Source organism: Nannospalax galili, unplaced genomic scaffold, assembly GCF_000622305.1.
Source record: "Nannospalax galili isolate Female #2095 unplaced genomic scaffold, S.galili_v1.0 scaffold217, whole genome shotgun sequence".
Taxonomy (NCBI): Eukaryota; Metazoa; Chordata; class Mammalia; order Rodentia; family Spalacidae; genus Nannospalax; species Nannospalax galili.
This window is the reverse complement of record NW_008340643.1, coordinates 1011162-1027419: the sequence shown is the minus strand read 5'-3', so window position 1 is coordinate 1027419 and position 16258 is coordinate 1011162.

Below are 16258 nucleotides of genomic sequence, written 5' to 3'. Positions count from 1 at the left end.
ATTTTGGTCTCTGTCAACTTCCTGGTCATAGTTCATTAGTGATTCAGCTCTCAGGTAGAAGCCATTTTCAGTACTGTGACTCCAAACCTGTGTGCCTCTGGATTCCTTGAGAAGCCTACCCTAATCCCTTCTGGTTGATATATGGAAACACAGAACTCTTTCTTTGGACCTTCTCCCATTATTCCCCACCTAAAAATGGGGCCCTAACTCTGCATCTCTATATTCTTAGCATGTAATACACAACTTGATTATCTTGGTCTTTTCAGGTTACTATATCAAGATACCATAAACTTAGTAGCTTATGAACAACAGAAGTTATTTCTCACAAAAGAATGGGAAATCCAAGATTAATGTGCTGGCAGATTCAATGTCTGCTGTGGGCTGCTCCCTGGTTTATAGATGATACCATCTCTCTGTTCCCTCACATGAGTGAGGTATCTTTGGAGTCTTTTTACAGTGGCATAATCCCAATCATGAGGGCTCTGCCATCATGACCTAATCACTTCCCAAAGTCTCCACCTCCAAATACCATCACCTTAGTGGTTAGAATTTCAACATCTGAATTTAGGGGCACACAGCACTCAGAACGTAGCACTAATACATGTAGATACTCAGTGAATGTCAGTTTCATGAATGAGTCATTGTTAGCAGGACGTGTTCTTTCAAGGGCTTGTCACACTTTTGGCAAATGCAGCCTCATTATTAACCTTAAAATAACAGAGAACCAGTTTGAGATGAGTCAGGAAAACACGAAGAATTTCCACGAAATGATATCTCACTTAAAAATTTGAAGCCAGTTGATTTAATGCACGTTGCTTTGTATTTTCCATTATTCATTGAGAATAGCAATTCTGCTCTCTTTTTCTAATAAAACACATGGCCATTTCATGTTGGTTTATCCAATAGCTAATCTAATACATAATTGATTACCAAAGGATTGAGGGTTATTTTATGGCTCATTAATAGTTTTATTAAAAAGGAAGAAAAAGACAAAAATCTCCATGTTAGTTACTGAATAAATGCCAGTTGAATAAATTAATTGCTATTATTCTTAAATGGTAGCAGTTGGGCTACAGTCTTTCATTATTATCTTTTTAAAAAATTTTATTTATTATTTTTATTTTATGCATATGCGTGTATTGCCTGCATGTAGGTAAGTGCACCCGTGTCATGCAATGCCTGCGGAGGTCAGAAGAGGCTGTCAGATCCCCTGGGACTGCAGTTACAGACAGTTGTTAGCTGCCATGTGGGTGCTAGAATTTGAATCTGGGCCTTTTGCAATAGCAACCAATGTTCTTAATCGCTGAGCCATCTCTCCAGCCCCTTCATTATTATCTTAAGGAGGCAATTGATAATGCATTGGGTAGAATAACCCCTAAACCATTGGCTCCCATTTTGGGCCTACCTGTTTCATTTATCTGTGCCATTTGTTGTTCTCAGCTTCCATTCCTTAGGTACCGTTTCTAAGACAATAAGTTTGAAGAATGAGAAATGATGAGGTCTATATTCCAATTCCTGAAGAACTGACACATTTGGGTTGTGTGGCCTCAAGTAAAGCTTCCCTTTTCTCTGTATCTTTGTCTCCATTTTCTTATCTGTAATATATCAGTGTTGGTTTATGAGCTCATTTATTCAATTATTCACTAGACAGCAGAGGGTAAGGCAAGTAAGTCACTCAAACAGGTGAGAAAAAGAACACTCATGACAAGTGCCCTAAAAAGACAAGACATAGGATCTCTATGAGAGCTAAATTACTGTTGTTTATAAGCTCCTCCCTCACAAAAAAGGAAGAAAAAGAAGAATAATATTTTAAATATTTCATTGTATTTATTTTTATGTTTATGAGCATATTGCTGGCATGTATGTAAGTGCACCCATGTTGTGAGAAACCTGCAGAGGCCTGAAGAGAGCATCTGAGTCCCCTGGAACTGGAGTTACAGATGTTGTTAGCTGCCATATGGGTGCTAGGAATCAAACCTGGGTCTTCCGGAAAAGCACCCAGTGCTCTTAACCACGGAGCCATCTCTCCAGCCCCAGAAAAAGAACATTTTAATGCGATATTTTTTAAATCTATTATTTTATGTGTATGCATGTATTGCCTGCATGTAGGTAAGTGCACCCGTGTTGTGCAATGCCTGCCGAAGTCAGAAGAGGCTGTCGGATCCCCTGGGACTGGAGTTATGCACAGTTGTTAGCTGCCATGTGGGAATGCAATGATTTTAAAATAAAAAATCAATGCTAAAAAAATCTATGCTGCACAAAATATCACCATTTTAAGTAAAGGTAGGGTAGTATCACCATGATTTTCCCCTTTAGCTTCGGATTGTAATATGGTTTTCCATAGTGCTGTTACTAATTCTGATACTGATTGTTTAAAGTTGCCTTGAAACATTATTCATCATGTTGAATTTTCTTTTTCTGGTCCTGCAGTTTGCACGCAACATCATGCTCATCTTCCTCTCCTGAGTGCTGGTCCTATGATGTAGAGCTAATGAACATCAGTTGTTGATAAGCACTGTGGAGCTCAGCTTCATTTAGAATGATAGGCGAATCCACAGACACCAATTATGATAGTGGAACAAGTGTTGGAGCAGAGACAATGATAGCATGTATGAAAATCACAGTGTTTCATCCTAAGGCAGTATCACACAGTGGTCATGAGTGCAGACTAGAGATGAATGGCATTAGTTCAAGCCCTGGCTCTTTCAATTCCCACCCCTGCCATCTTGGATGAGTTATGTCTTAATGTCTCCACATTTCGATTTCCTCATTTATAAAAGTGAGGCTAATAATTGGGGCCTGGGGAGATGGCTCGACAGTCAAGAGCACTGGCTGCTCTTGCAGAGGACCAGAGTTCAATTCCCAGCACCCACATGTCACCTGGCAACCGTTCATAATCCCAGTTCCAGGGGAATCAGACACGCTCTTCTGACCTCCATGGGCATTGCACAGTACAGGTGCACTTACATACATGCACGCAATACACTCATGCACATAAAATAAAAATATAAAAATAAAAATATTTTTTAAAAAGTGAGACTAATAGTTATACTTATCCCATAAGGTTCTAAACATGAAGTGAGCTAAGACTTAGCTTTGTTCCCCAAATAATGCCTGAGCTATAATGAAAGCTGAGAAATGGGAGCTGTAACTGAAAAACACTCATTTTTCAAGCAAGCAAATGCTTGATCAGATAAGATTAAAGCAAAGGCTCTTCTAAGTCAGCTGGTAGGAGTAGTGATAATTTTTATCCTTCCCCAACTTGTCACCCTCTGTCCCAAACCTGCTTCTTTTAGTTCCAGTTGAGCATGAAAAGCTGTTTCATCCTTGGCAGGTCTTCCATATTCAACAGACTATGACCATTTACAAAGTTAATGGACAATGCCTGGCTTGTGTACAAATGTACAAAACCTGATCATTGTTCTTCCCAAACCTTTGATATAAAGAATGGCAAGTGAACACTGTAGTAATGTTCCCTTTTCGAATGTACAAGGAGTCTTTTATTCACATTGTTTCACAGGAAGACCAGTATGAGCCCTTTGAGGTGGGTAGAAATATCCTTCCAGTACCTTCTGAATTCTCTTATTAGAAGTACAGGGTGAAACCAGAATATTTCCTTTTTATTGGACAGATTAATTATAGGGGAAAACTTGCCTTTGTAGTTTAGCAAGACTTCATTATAGTCTGGGTCACCTGGATGTTCTCAGAGGGTCTGAGGTCAATCCCTCTTTCTGTAATCACCCTGGTAGGAGAGAAGGTATTTTAAAGAGAGACACTTGTGCTATCAAGCTTTTGAAACAATAAACTCTAAAGAAATAACATTTCCCCAGAAATCTTATGTTGGGAGATGAGAAAGGCTGAAGCCTGATGCAGCCAAAGGAAGACCTTAGCCTCCAAGGAAGAGATTTCACACAGTACTGACAAGTTATCAGACCACCTTTCAGAACAGACTTAATCGGGACTGTTTAATTATACATACCTCTTGCCCTCTATTTAAAATTAAACCTCATATTAGTACCATAAAAATGGACTGGGGTGGGGGGAGAAGGGCTATAAAAAGAACTATGGGAATAAAGGGGAAAAAAAATTCTCCTGATACACAGTAAAAAAAAAAAAAACAAAAAAACCCTGACTTGGGAAGTCACTGGACTCCTTTATTTGTTCCTGTTCCCATTGTGGCCACAGTGAATAAATCTTCTATCTCTGCTTTTCTCTGTTACTTGTCTCTTGAATTAACATATTGAGGACAGGTTTCCAAGCCTAGCATGTTAGGACTGCCACAGGCTTTTTGACCCTTAAAAGCTCTTCAATTCATTCCTACACATCAGTCTGTTCTGATGTAGTAAAATATTCTCCACTGGAAATGTGCTTTTTATTTGCCCAATTGTCTAGAAATTTAAATGTGGACTGAGCAATAGATATGAATTTTTGTTAATTCTGAAATAAGCATTATGGTTACATAGGAAAAATTATTTTCTTCTCTCACTCGCTCGCTCTCTTTCAGGTTCATATTGAAGTAAATTACATGACAATGGAGATTTGTTTCATGGAAGCAAAAGACACAGGAGGGAACACTTAGGCTCTTGATAAAGTGACTATGACAAAGTAATTAATAGCGGTTGTTGAATCTGGATGATGGGGATGAAGGACTTGCTTGCATTCTCTACTTCTAAATCTCAATTAAAAGTCTTTAAAACAGCGGTATTATAAAAGTGGGTTCCTGAAAAAATAGGCCTCCCATTTTGCCAATCTGTCTTCCACCATGGGATAATGCCATGGGAAGACCCTCACCAAAGGCTAAATAAATGCCAGCATTATGCAATTGAACTTCACAGCCTCTAGAATTGTAATTAAATTAATTTATTATCTCCCTTTAAAAGAAAGTTTTGAAAGCACATTGTCCTCCTTTAAGGCATTGATTTTTCCATCTTGCCTTTGCACCCTGGGTAGCCTGGTGACACCATCCTTTCCTGAGTGATATAAGGTGACTTACCTCCCAGAGGTGCTGGTGTAGGTGATAGCTATGATTACATATGTGACTGAGATGAAGGCCCCCTATGAGCCCTTGCAGCCACAAAGCAGGGCTAAGACAAATCTTGGAGTTCATAGTGACTAGGAGCCTGGCACTGGTAGCCTACAGCCATTAGCCAACTCTGTCTGCCCTAGGATATTAGTCTGCTAAGTAGTTTTGCTGAGAAGCCTGTGTGAAAAAAAAGCAAAGTTTCAGTGTTGTTCCCAATTGAGATGCAAATATATCTCCTGGGTTAACTCTGGAAGCCATTATCAACACTTAGCATCAAAAATGTTTCTAGTCACTAGCCTTAAGCCCTTGACAATTCTGTGACATCTTTTGTTAACAGGTGTGATGGAGAGCCTGGTCATGATCTGGGAAAAGCCTGTGATCTAGTGGCTGAGCTCTAGGCCTGAGGAGAAAAGGGGGAGGCTAAAAAGCATCATCATTGAGAGGGTGGTAGTTGGAATTATGGGTAGGTAGATGGGTTCTGGGGAGCTCCAGAAGAAGAAACATCTCCACTGAAACATCTCTGATGCCTCTCAGAGTCAAGTTCCACTTTCTTCAGATTTATGTACACCTGAGATTAGTCAACTTTTTAACAAATTCTGTTCCAGGAAGTTTTTAATTTGAATCAATCGGAAACAATTTGAAATATTATGGGGACCCCATCCCAGGACCTTGTTATTTGGATTTAAAAATTTTAAAACTATTATTATTATTATTGATGTTGTTTTGTGTGTGTGTGTGTGTGTGTGTGTGTGTGTGTGTGTGTTATGTGTGAGTGCAGGTGCATGCAACATAGAGGTCAGAGGACTTTTCAGGAGCCAATTCTCTGCTTCCACTTTGGGTTTTAGGGCTTGAAATCAGATTTACAGGCTTGCATGACAAGTGCTTTACCCATCATCTTACCACCCTCGTTGGATTTTTTTAAACATAAAAATTAATGTAGTTTTATCTTACTTAAGATCCAATTATTTAGGATTTCCATGATTCACAGTTGAATTGGATGCTAACTGATATGGAATGATGCCAAAAGGTAGAAGTTCCTGAGAGACTATGGCTCTAGCAAACACTTGGTGGCGAGCCAGGGATGCTGAGGCTATTCCTAAGCCAAAGGGGCCAGAATGAAGCCAAGAAAAATAGAGGACGTAGAATGAGCCCCAAAGGAGCAAAATAGAAGGTTGGGAGCAAAGCCTTGCTTCTATTATCATGGTGCGTGAAAGTAGTGTGCTCTAACGGTAGACAGGGCAGAAAAGAGAAGATGTGAGGTTAGGGTTGTGAAGACGGTGACCATTTGGACATCAGGAATGAGGAAAAGGGAGAGAAAGACAATTTCAGGTCTCTAGTTTGTTAACCTGGTTTCTTTTCAGATTTTTTGAGACAGGGTCTCCCTGTAGCCACAGCTGGCCTGGAACTTACCATATAGGCCAGACTGGCCTCAATCTCTCAGAGATCTACCTGCCTCTGCCTCTGTCTCTGGAGTGCTGGGATTAAAGTCAAATACCATCATGCCTGGCTCTAGTTTGTTGAGTAGATGGTGCTACCCTTTTGAGAGAAAGCATTTGAATAAAGAGAGGACAGGAATGGAGATGGAAACTTTAAACTTTGCGGGGTAAGGTACTCATAGGAAAGCCAAGGGGACTAGACTACAAACTTGAGAGAAGCTAGGAATCTCAGTCTGGATCAGATGACACCTATAGCTGGGCTTTGGTGGCAAGAATAGGGTTGAAGTTTCCAAGGCAAAGTGTGAAACGAGAAGACAAGAGTGGGCTGCTTCCCAACATCTGAGTGTAGGAAAATAAACAAGGAACCTATGAAGATGATGCGAAGCAGCAAGTGACAAGGACAGAAAGCAAACGAAGTGGGGTCAGCATCCAAAGGAAAGGGTTTTGGAAGTCATCAGCAATTTGAAATGGCACGTAGAAATGTCTAGTAAAGCAAATATCATCGGGTGACCCATATGTTTTCCCTCAGCCCTTTCCAGTGCATCTGGCCAGGCTTCCAAGGCATCTTTTTGATGCTGGACTTTGTCCAGCTTCCAGAGAATGCTCTGTCCATGGATAGTCAAGCTAAAATTAGCAGAGGATCCAAATAGTTCTCAACCAAAGATTGACGGAAGTTGGTGTGTATAACTTCTCCAGCTCCCTTGGCCTTTGGGTGATGTAACTGAGATGCATATTCTACATCAGTTCCTAGAGTTCCCTGGCAATATTATACCCCACTTCTGTATACTGGTGATTTTCTTGATAACAAGAGCTGTGTTGATTTTCTTCCATGTTCTTCTCCCTTACCAGTGTTGCTTAGGATCACCTCCAAAGAAACGTTTTCTAATTTTTTTCATTAGACACATTTCATTTCTGGCCTGGAACATATAGAAATCGACCAGACGCTGCCTCCAAAGTGTTGGGATTACAGGCGTGTGCTACAACACCTGGCGTGACAAAGAAACTTCTTATAGCCAATTTTTTTTCTCAGATTTTGCCTTTAGGGGAACTCAAAGTAAGATATCTAGAAAAATAAGGCCTTAGAAACATCTACTCTATTTTACAGTCAGTTCTATTGGGCCCTGAGTAAGAAAGTTGAAACACAATAAAGAGACATGCACTTCAAGGTGGCAGAAAATGAATAGGAGCCAAGCATGGTGGCTCTTTCCTCTGTAGCTCTGAGGGCTTGCAGTTTGTATAGTCCTTACTTCTAATGTTGGTGAGCATATAATGTAAGAAATAAAGCTTTGTAGCTAGCTGTACGTTGTGGTGCACACCAGGATCCCAGAATTGGGGAGGCTGAGGCTGGAGAGAATTGTGAATTGGTTCTAGGTGTAAGACCCTGTCTCAAAAAGAGAAGAGAGCCAGTGAGATAGCTCAACTGGTAAAGGCCCTTCCTTGCCTTGCTGCGAAGCCTGATGACCTGATCTCGGTTCCTGGAACCCACATGCTAGAAGGAGAGAACCAACTACTGCAAGTTGTCCTCTGACCTCCATTTGTAAGCCAGAGTGTGTGCACACCACCCCCCACACAAATAAATAAATGTTCTCAACTGTTAAACCAAATAAAATCTAAAATTTTAATTTAATTTAAAAATGGAAGGGGAAAAGAGAAAAGGGAAGGAAAGAAGAAGAAAGGGAGGAGAAGGGAAGGGCTAGGAGAGGAAACGAATGATGGAGATGTCTGAGAAGCAAATTTACTGAAGGACTCCTTCTTAGCCTCACTCTAATAGTTTCGGAGGGTTCACCTTTCTCCAACTGCTTGCCTTAGAGGAAAATAGTGACTTCCTCTTTGAGTGGGCATTAATGTGACAACTCCCTTACCATGATGCAGGTGACCTACATGTGACCACAAGACAGGAAACCTTCTCCCTGGTTGCTGAAGCTTGAGTGATGTCATAGGAAGGCAGGTTAGTTATCACAGCACTCTTCTCTTCCAAATCCTTGCAACAAATTAAGCCTTGCCCAAGATTGCCATTGTGTTTTCTGCAGCCAAGGATCCTGATTAAATAAGGCTATAGCTAAAGCCTTAAAGATAATTCAGTGACTTGTTTCTGCTCAAAAAATAGTTCTGATTATAAAAGTATTCTGTACTCAATGTAGAAGACTGACAATGTATAATGTAGAAAGTCTTCAGAAGCAGGAAAAATAAGACAGAAACAGTCAACCTGATAACCCTGTTATTTGAAGACAAACATTATTTAGCTGAGAAATCTATGCAATTTAGTATCCAGTTTATAGAATTTGGCATAATGCTTTTGCTTTTAACTTAACACTATGCCACACATCATTTCTTTATTTTATATAACATCTCAAATGTAATTTTAATAATTCATAATGTTCTGATTTATGGATATATTATACTTTTCTAAAATATTCCACCATCATTTCATATTCCAGCTCTTTCAAAACTCCCTCTAATAAAGGGTATTATCCCAAACATCTTTGTTCATAAATCTTGGTCTGACAGTTCTGATTTTTGTCTATAGGCTTGATTCCCAGAAGTGGAGTTATTGTTTCAAAAGGAATGAACATTTTAAAATCTGCAGAGAGCTAGTGTCAGAATCACCTTCGATCGAATAAGATTATGCAATCTGTATTCCACTAGCACTTTTTCTACTTTACTTTTTATTAATGTGCAATTATTATACAAACGAATGGGCTTATTTGTGCCATTTTCATACATACATAGAACCTATTTTGTTCATTCTCATCTCCACTGTTGCACTGTGCTTTCTTGAGGGTGGTGGGGAGAGATAGTGAGAGAGGGTGCAGGGGAGAGATGATGAGAGAAGGGGGGAGAGATGGTGAGGGAGGGTTTCATTATAAATCCAGGTTGGACTTGGCTGGTCTTAAGCTCACAGCAATCCTCCTGCCTCAGCCTCCCAAGTTCTGGGACTGTAAGCATGTGCCACCACACCTGGCTTTCCACAGTACTCTTAATGAGATTTCAAAAAAGGCTAATGTGAGGGAAACAAGGTATCTCACTGCTCCTTTGCCTAATATCTTTGACTTATACTGAGTTTCCTGCATTCTGAATGTCATAGCTTTGCATTAGTATTTTCCTCAGAGATTTACACAAACTCTTCACTTATTAAAGATATTAGTCACCTATTAAATTTGTTCAATGGGACTGGAGAGATGACTTAGTGGTTAAGAGCACTGGCTGCTCTCAAAGAGGACCCGGGTTCAGTTCCCAGCACCTACATGGCGATTAATAACCATCTATAATTCCAGTTCCAGAGGATCCGATGCCCTCTTCTGACCTCTGCAGGCATTGCATGACATGGGTACACTTACATACATGTAGGCAATACACTCATACACGTAAAATGAAAAAAATAATAAATAAAATATTTAAAATTTTTTTGCTCAAAATACTTAACTTACATTTTCAATCTGATTGTGTTCTTTTAAATATCTATTTAAAAATTTTATTAGTAAATCTAGCAAACTTTGTCCCTGTGAAAAGATTTTTAAGAAATTTTTGAAGCCAGGTGTGGTGGTACACACCTGCAATACCAGCAATTAGGATGTAGAGGCAGGATGATCAGGAGGAGTTCAAGGTCAACCTCACCTACAAAGCTATTTTGATGCTATCCTGGGATACATACAATCCTGTCTAAACAAATCCTCCCTCAAACATTTTTCTTTGAAGCTTGTGAAGTTCCCCCTCCCAACTCCAGGGTTAGATAAATATTCTTTTTGGATAGTGTTTTGTTTTCAAATCCTCTGTTCAATAACATCGTCGTTAAAGCTTTCTTTTTACCATCTTTCTCTGGTATAATTTTATTACATTTTTTATCTGTATGCATTGAATGGAATATGTACACTGAGGTCAGGGGACAATTGCAGGACCTGGTTCTATCTTCCCACCATGTGGATTGAGAATTGAACTTAGGTCATCAGTATTGGTGGCAGGCACCTTTATCAGTTGAGTGATCTCACAGAGACTTGACTGATAGATATTTAATTTGCCCTTTTATTTTATCCTTTCAGTGTAGCTTTGTTTTATATGGTCCTTTATAGGCAGCACATAATCATGCTTTGCAGCTCATCTCTGTTTTTATTTATAATATGTCAAACATTTATGACCACCATAAGGACTCATTTGTACTGTGTATGGTATTTGCCTTTTGGTTTTTTGTTTTATTTATTTATTTATTTATTTATTTATTTATTTATTTATTTATTTACTTATTTATTTTCTTCAGTAGTAATTTAGAAGGCAGTTCTTTTTTTTTTAAAGACTATCACTTTCTGGCAAATCTTTTAAATATTTGTTTATTTATTATTTTACGTGTATGTGTATGTGCCTGAATGAGTTTGTGTGCACCATGAATCACAGAAAGCTGCAGAGGCCAGAAAATGGTGTGGAATCCCCCACAACTGGAGTCACAGGTGGTTGAGAGCTGCCATGGGGCGACAGGCAACTGAGCCCAGGTCTTGTACAAGAGCATTAAGCATTCTTTTTTGTTTTGGAGTTGTATTATACTGCTTTATTCAATGATAGGATGACAATACATATTCATAACAACGTCAATACTGATTTAACTAGAAATGTGATGTGATTCTAGGAATATTTCTCAATATTATGCTTATTCATTAAGCATTCTTAAACTCTGAGCCACCTCTCCAGCCCCTACAAGGTAATTCTTAACTCTGATACTAGTTACTGTTTCTTAAATTTTTGATGTGCTTACCATTAAGTTTATTAAATGTAGCCCTTAATCTGTATTTTTCTAGTTTTGAAATAAATAGTAAAAGCATGGTTTTTGTCTAATTAACAATTAAGTAGGTTTTATTTCTGTTTGTTCTTATTTCCTACAAATTTCTATCTTTATTAATGTAATCTGAGCTCCTAAAAGTTTGACAATTAATACACTATTTATTATGCAAGTATTCCTGTTCATGATTTTGTTTGGGAGTTCATATTAATTGTTGAACAGCCTTTTGTTTTAAATCCTCTGTTCAGTAACACAGTTGTGAACCATACTCAAAACAATTGTTTTCATGTAAATAAACATATAATTCACTTCCAAATTAACTGCTCAGTTTTTTATTGATATAATACAATTTTAAAAATAGAGGATACATATGAGGATCATCTGGGAAGTTTTGATAAGTTCACATTATCTCATCTACATTTCATTTAGAGGTTTTGGCATAGGTATCAAGGACAGCTTTTTCATGACATCCCTCTGGCCTCAGTTCTATGGTCCTCTGAGAACTGTAGACTGGGAACGATCAGAAGACACGATAGGAGAGAATATTGGGGGAAAGCAGATATGGAGGCCTTTAGAAAAGGTCTTCTGGGAATAAGGTGTGCTCATGGTTCTCCGATCAGTCCGGGTAATGATGAATGTACCTCTTGACTTCCTCTGTCATCATGTTGAATCTGCAGTTGAGAAATGTTAGCATTATTGAAGAAGAGTAAGACTTAGAAATTGGCCTCAAACCCATGTTCTGCCACTCTTTGATCAGTTCTTGAAGAAGTCCCTCAATCCTTAACCCTCGAATTCCCCATCTGTGAAAATGGTTAATTCTTTCTAGAGTTGTAATTATAGATCACCTGAAAAGGACTCAGTGCAGTACATTGCAACAGTAAGCTCAATAAAATGCTTGCAATTACTGTTATGCATTGATATGTCTATTGTTATAGGACTCCTCTTTTATGATATCCCAATTTTATGTTCTCCTCTTGAAGTATTCAAGAATAAAACAAAACCACAACCCACATGTGCAACATATTAAGACCCATTTCCCTCAAAAGAACTGTTGCCCAGTACTTCCACAAACTATAGCTATCCTGAAACCTTTCCTCTCACTCCTCATTCATAAAAACTATGGCAATGCTATGCAGTAGACCTTTGAACAATGATGGAAATGTTCTATAGTATAGAACATGTAACTACCAAGCATTTGCCATGTAGGTAGTGAGACCAAGGAATGGAATTTTAAATTTTAATTAATTTAAATTTAGGCAGCCGCCTATGACTAGTACCTACCATATTGGATAGCACAACTCTATAGTGTTTGTTTCTTACTCTTAAAGCATTTGCAATTAATGACATATTAAGAAAAGAGAAAATCAAGTTAAATTATAAGATGTCTTCTTTAATATTATATATAATTTTGCATGATTTATTTTGAGCCTTTCAGAAATAGTTTTAATTTTGTTCTTTCCTTAAAAATTGAACACATAGTTCTTCTATATCAGGGAAGGTCAAAATGAACCAGACTTCTTGCTTAAGGCATATTTAATAGTGTCTATTCTGGGAACAATTAAATTTTATTTATGAAACCTGTGTTGTTTTTACTTTTCTTTTGGGCAGAGAAGCAGAACATTCAGAGGAGGTTAAGTTCATGGTGAACCTTGTTGATGATGGGCCACAATGAAAGTAATTTGGGAGTTGGACAGAGACCAAATTTGGGGTCCAATCAGATCAGTGGCTTGCCACTTACTTTTCCATGTCTCATAGTATGATGAAATTCAGTTTATAACATGACCCAAATACACACACATATACATATACAGCTCATATACATCTCTCTTTACATATAATGGAAATAAAGATTTCACAAGAGTGATACCTTTATTAATAATATGTAGAAAAGCTTGGCATTCTCAAATTTGCTCTGTCCTCTTCTGTGCCATTCTGTTATGTTTCATTTGCTTTTATTTCAGTCTACTATGATGGTCAAGATTCATTAAACAGATTTCACAATGGGAGTCAGAGTGAAGAGGGGTGGCATGGGAATGTTAAACCTCATATACCCAGGGGGATAGAAGGTAGATTAGTGTGCTATAGTTACTGGAGCAAAACGCTACAGGCTGGGTAGCTTAAACCATAGAAAATATTTTCTCACAGTTCTGGAAATTGGAGGTCCAAGATAAAGGTGCCATCAAGGTTGGTTTCCTCTGAGTCCTCTTCTTAGCTTGCAGATGGCCACCCTTTGTAGTGTTTTTTCTGGGTGGATTAAGGCCTACCGTAAGGGCCTTGTTTTAACTTAATGACCTCTATGAAGATCTCATTTCTAAATATGGCTATATTCTGAGGCACTTGGGGTTAGGGCTTCAGCATATGAATTTGGGATAGATGTAATTCAGCTTATGAACACAGGGAGGGCCTGAGGAGATGAACCCAACACTTCACAAAACAGAGTATTAGGGTGGAGCTGTGAATACTTCGTGGGGGGGGATTGTTTTTGCTAGGGACACCTAGAGTAACTCTAGTTTGAAGGCCCAAATTTGTCCTTATTTTGCAAAATCTGGTTACCATTTCCATCTGGGATAATGTGCAACCCTGTATCAAAAAATGCTTTTCTTAATCAGCTAAACAAACCATGACAAGAAATGAAGAGAAGTGAAAATTCAGGGAGAAGAAATGGCACCATAGTCCTGGAGATGCTAATTATTAAATTCCTGTTGTTCTTATGTTTCCTTTTTCTGTTTCTTCTTAATGGTCATTTTTATTGACAAAGTCTTCCAGAAAACTTAAAAGAAATGTAATTAAACCTTACCTGAACCTATCATTGTAGTCCTATAAATTCTCAAGGCATCCAGATGGTTGTAGTTGGCATTGTTTGCACTGTTAAAATCTCTACATAAAACCATTACACAAGTAAATAATTAGCATTAAAATCCAAATGGTATGGGCTGGTGAGATGGCTCAGCAGGTAAAGCACTTGCTGCCAAGCCTGAATTTAATCCCAGGAACCACATGATGGAAGGAGAGAAGTATCTGCTGCAAGTAGTCTTCTGACCTCCACATACAAACTGTGATGTGCATAGCCCCTCCCAATAGATAAATAAATGTATTATTTTTTAATTCAAATGTTTTCTCTTGTTTCAATATGAGTAAAGGTCAGAAAATTTTGAAGCATGTACTTAAATCCACACTAGTTATATTTAATAGTTTCCAAATTTTCATATAGGAGAATGGACTATTTAAAAAAAAAGACCACAGAGGGGGTGGAGAGATGGGTCAGTGGTTAAGAGCACTGGCTGCTCTTGCAGAGGACCTGGGTTCAATTCCCAGCACCCACATGCCAGCTAACAACCATCTATAACTCCAATTCCAGGGTATCTGATGCCCTCTTCTGACGTCTTCGGGCATTATATGACACTGGTGCACTTACATACATGCACACAATACACTCATACACATAAAATGAAGTAATAAATAAAATATTTTTAAAAGACTATAGATAAGCTTGACACAAGAGGTTATATACAAATTAAGAGACTATTCCATTTCAAAAAGGAAAAGCAGGGGCTGTGGATTGTACTAAGATGGTAGAGTGCTTGCCTAGCATATGTGATGCCCTTGGCTATATCCCTAGCATCACACAAACAAGGCCAGTAAGCCCAGCAATTAGAAAGTGGAGGCAAGAGGATCAGAAGTACAAAGTCATCATCTGTTACGTAGGGCATTTGGGGCCAGTCTGAGCTATCTTGTCTCATTTTTTTAAGGCAGAAGGTAGCAAACTGATCGTTAGTGATGCTTTAGAATGAACAAAGGTAAAATGCGTATGAAATAGTCATATTGATTGATTTGGTAGCAACAGTTGGTCTTTAATTTTCAGAAACAAAAGTTTTGCCCTAGGTTCACCATTCAGTATGCTATTGAAAGTCTGTGATATTCAGTACATGAGTTTAATTTGAAACCCAAATAAATCCTCAACATACAGACATACTTGAGTGCTCTACTTTCATATCCTAAGCAGCAAGAGTTACACGCAAGAATGAGAACGCATCTTCTAACCCCCACTTTAAATTAAGAGGAGACACACAAAGTACATGTGCTACATTTTAATTATGTCAAAAGACAAAACAAATCCATTAGTTCTATTTCTGCTCACTGGTTAATACATGGCCTATCTTCTTTTCCAATTATCTACCTACAGAATGATGTGAATGATTTGAAACATTGTCTTAGCTTCAAAGGGCGCTTTAAAAAGGAATTTGGTACACTGACTTGTAAATAACTCATATCTTAAATCTGCAAATTTATCGCATTTTGGGGACAGATTTGGATAAGGCTATTTTTTTTCAAGTTACTATATTGAGCAAATGAGACCATAATTCCACAATAAATCTACTTTCATGTTTTGCACTTTTTAAATGAACCAGTGAAGGAAAGAAAAAAACTCTTTAGTTCACTTATGTATTTATGAGAAATTATAATGAAAATTTCACTCATTAAGAAACTTATTATGGATAATCCTTTGTTTGTTTCATATGGAGACCTTAGGGAATCGAACAAGTATGAATACTCCAGGTAAGTGATGCACAAATTGGGAGCATCTTGGAATTTTCAAGTATATTTCAGAGCATACATTTGTGTGTGTATGTGTATGGGTGTTCGTTTTTCTGTGTGTGTGTGTGTGTGTGTGTGTGTGTGTGTGTGTGTGTGATATGGGGTGTCTTCCTCTCTCAAGCTTCATCATATGTTTTAATACAGGATCTGTCACCAAACCTGGCGCTTACCCACCTGGTTAGACTAGCTGGCCAGCAAGATCCAGAGACTCCCATGTCTCTGTCTCCTTTGTACTGAGATTGGAGGCACATGTAGTCACACCTGTACTTTTCTATGTGGGTATTGAGGATTTGAAATCAAGTCCTCATGCTTGTGTCCTCAAGCACTTTACTGAGTCACAGCCATAGTCCCAGGCCTTCACGATGCCCAGCTACAAATAATATATTGTTAAATGAGAATCTAAGCGAAAAGGATGATCAGCACCTGCATTTCAGTTTT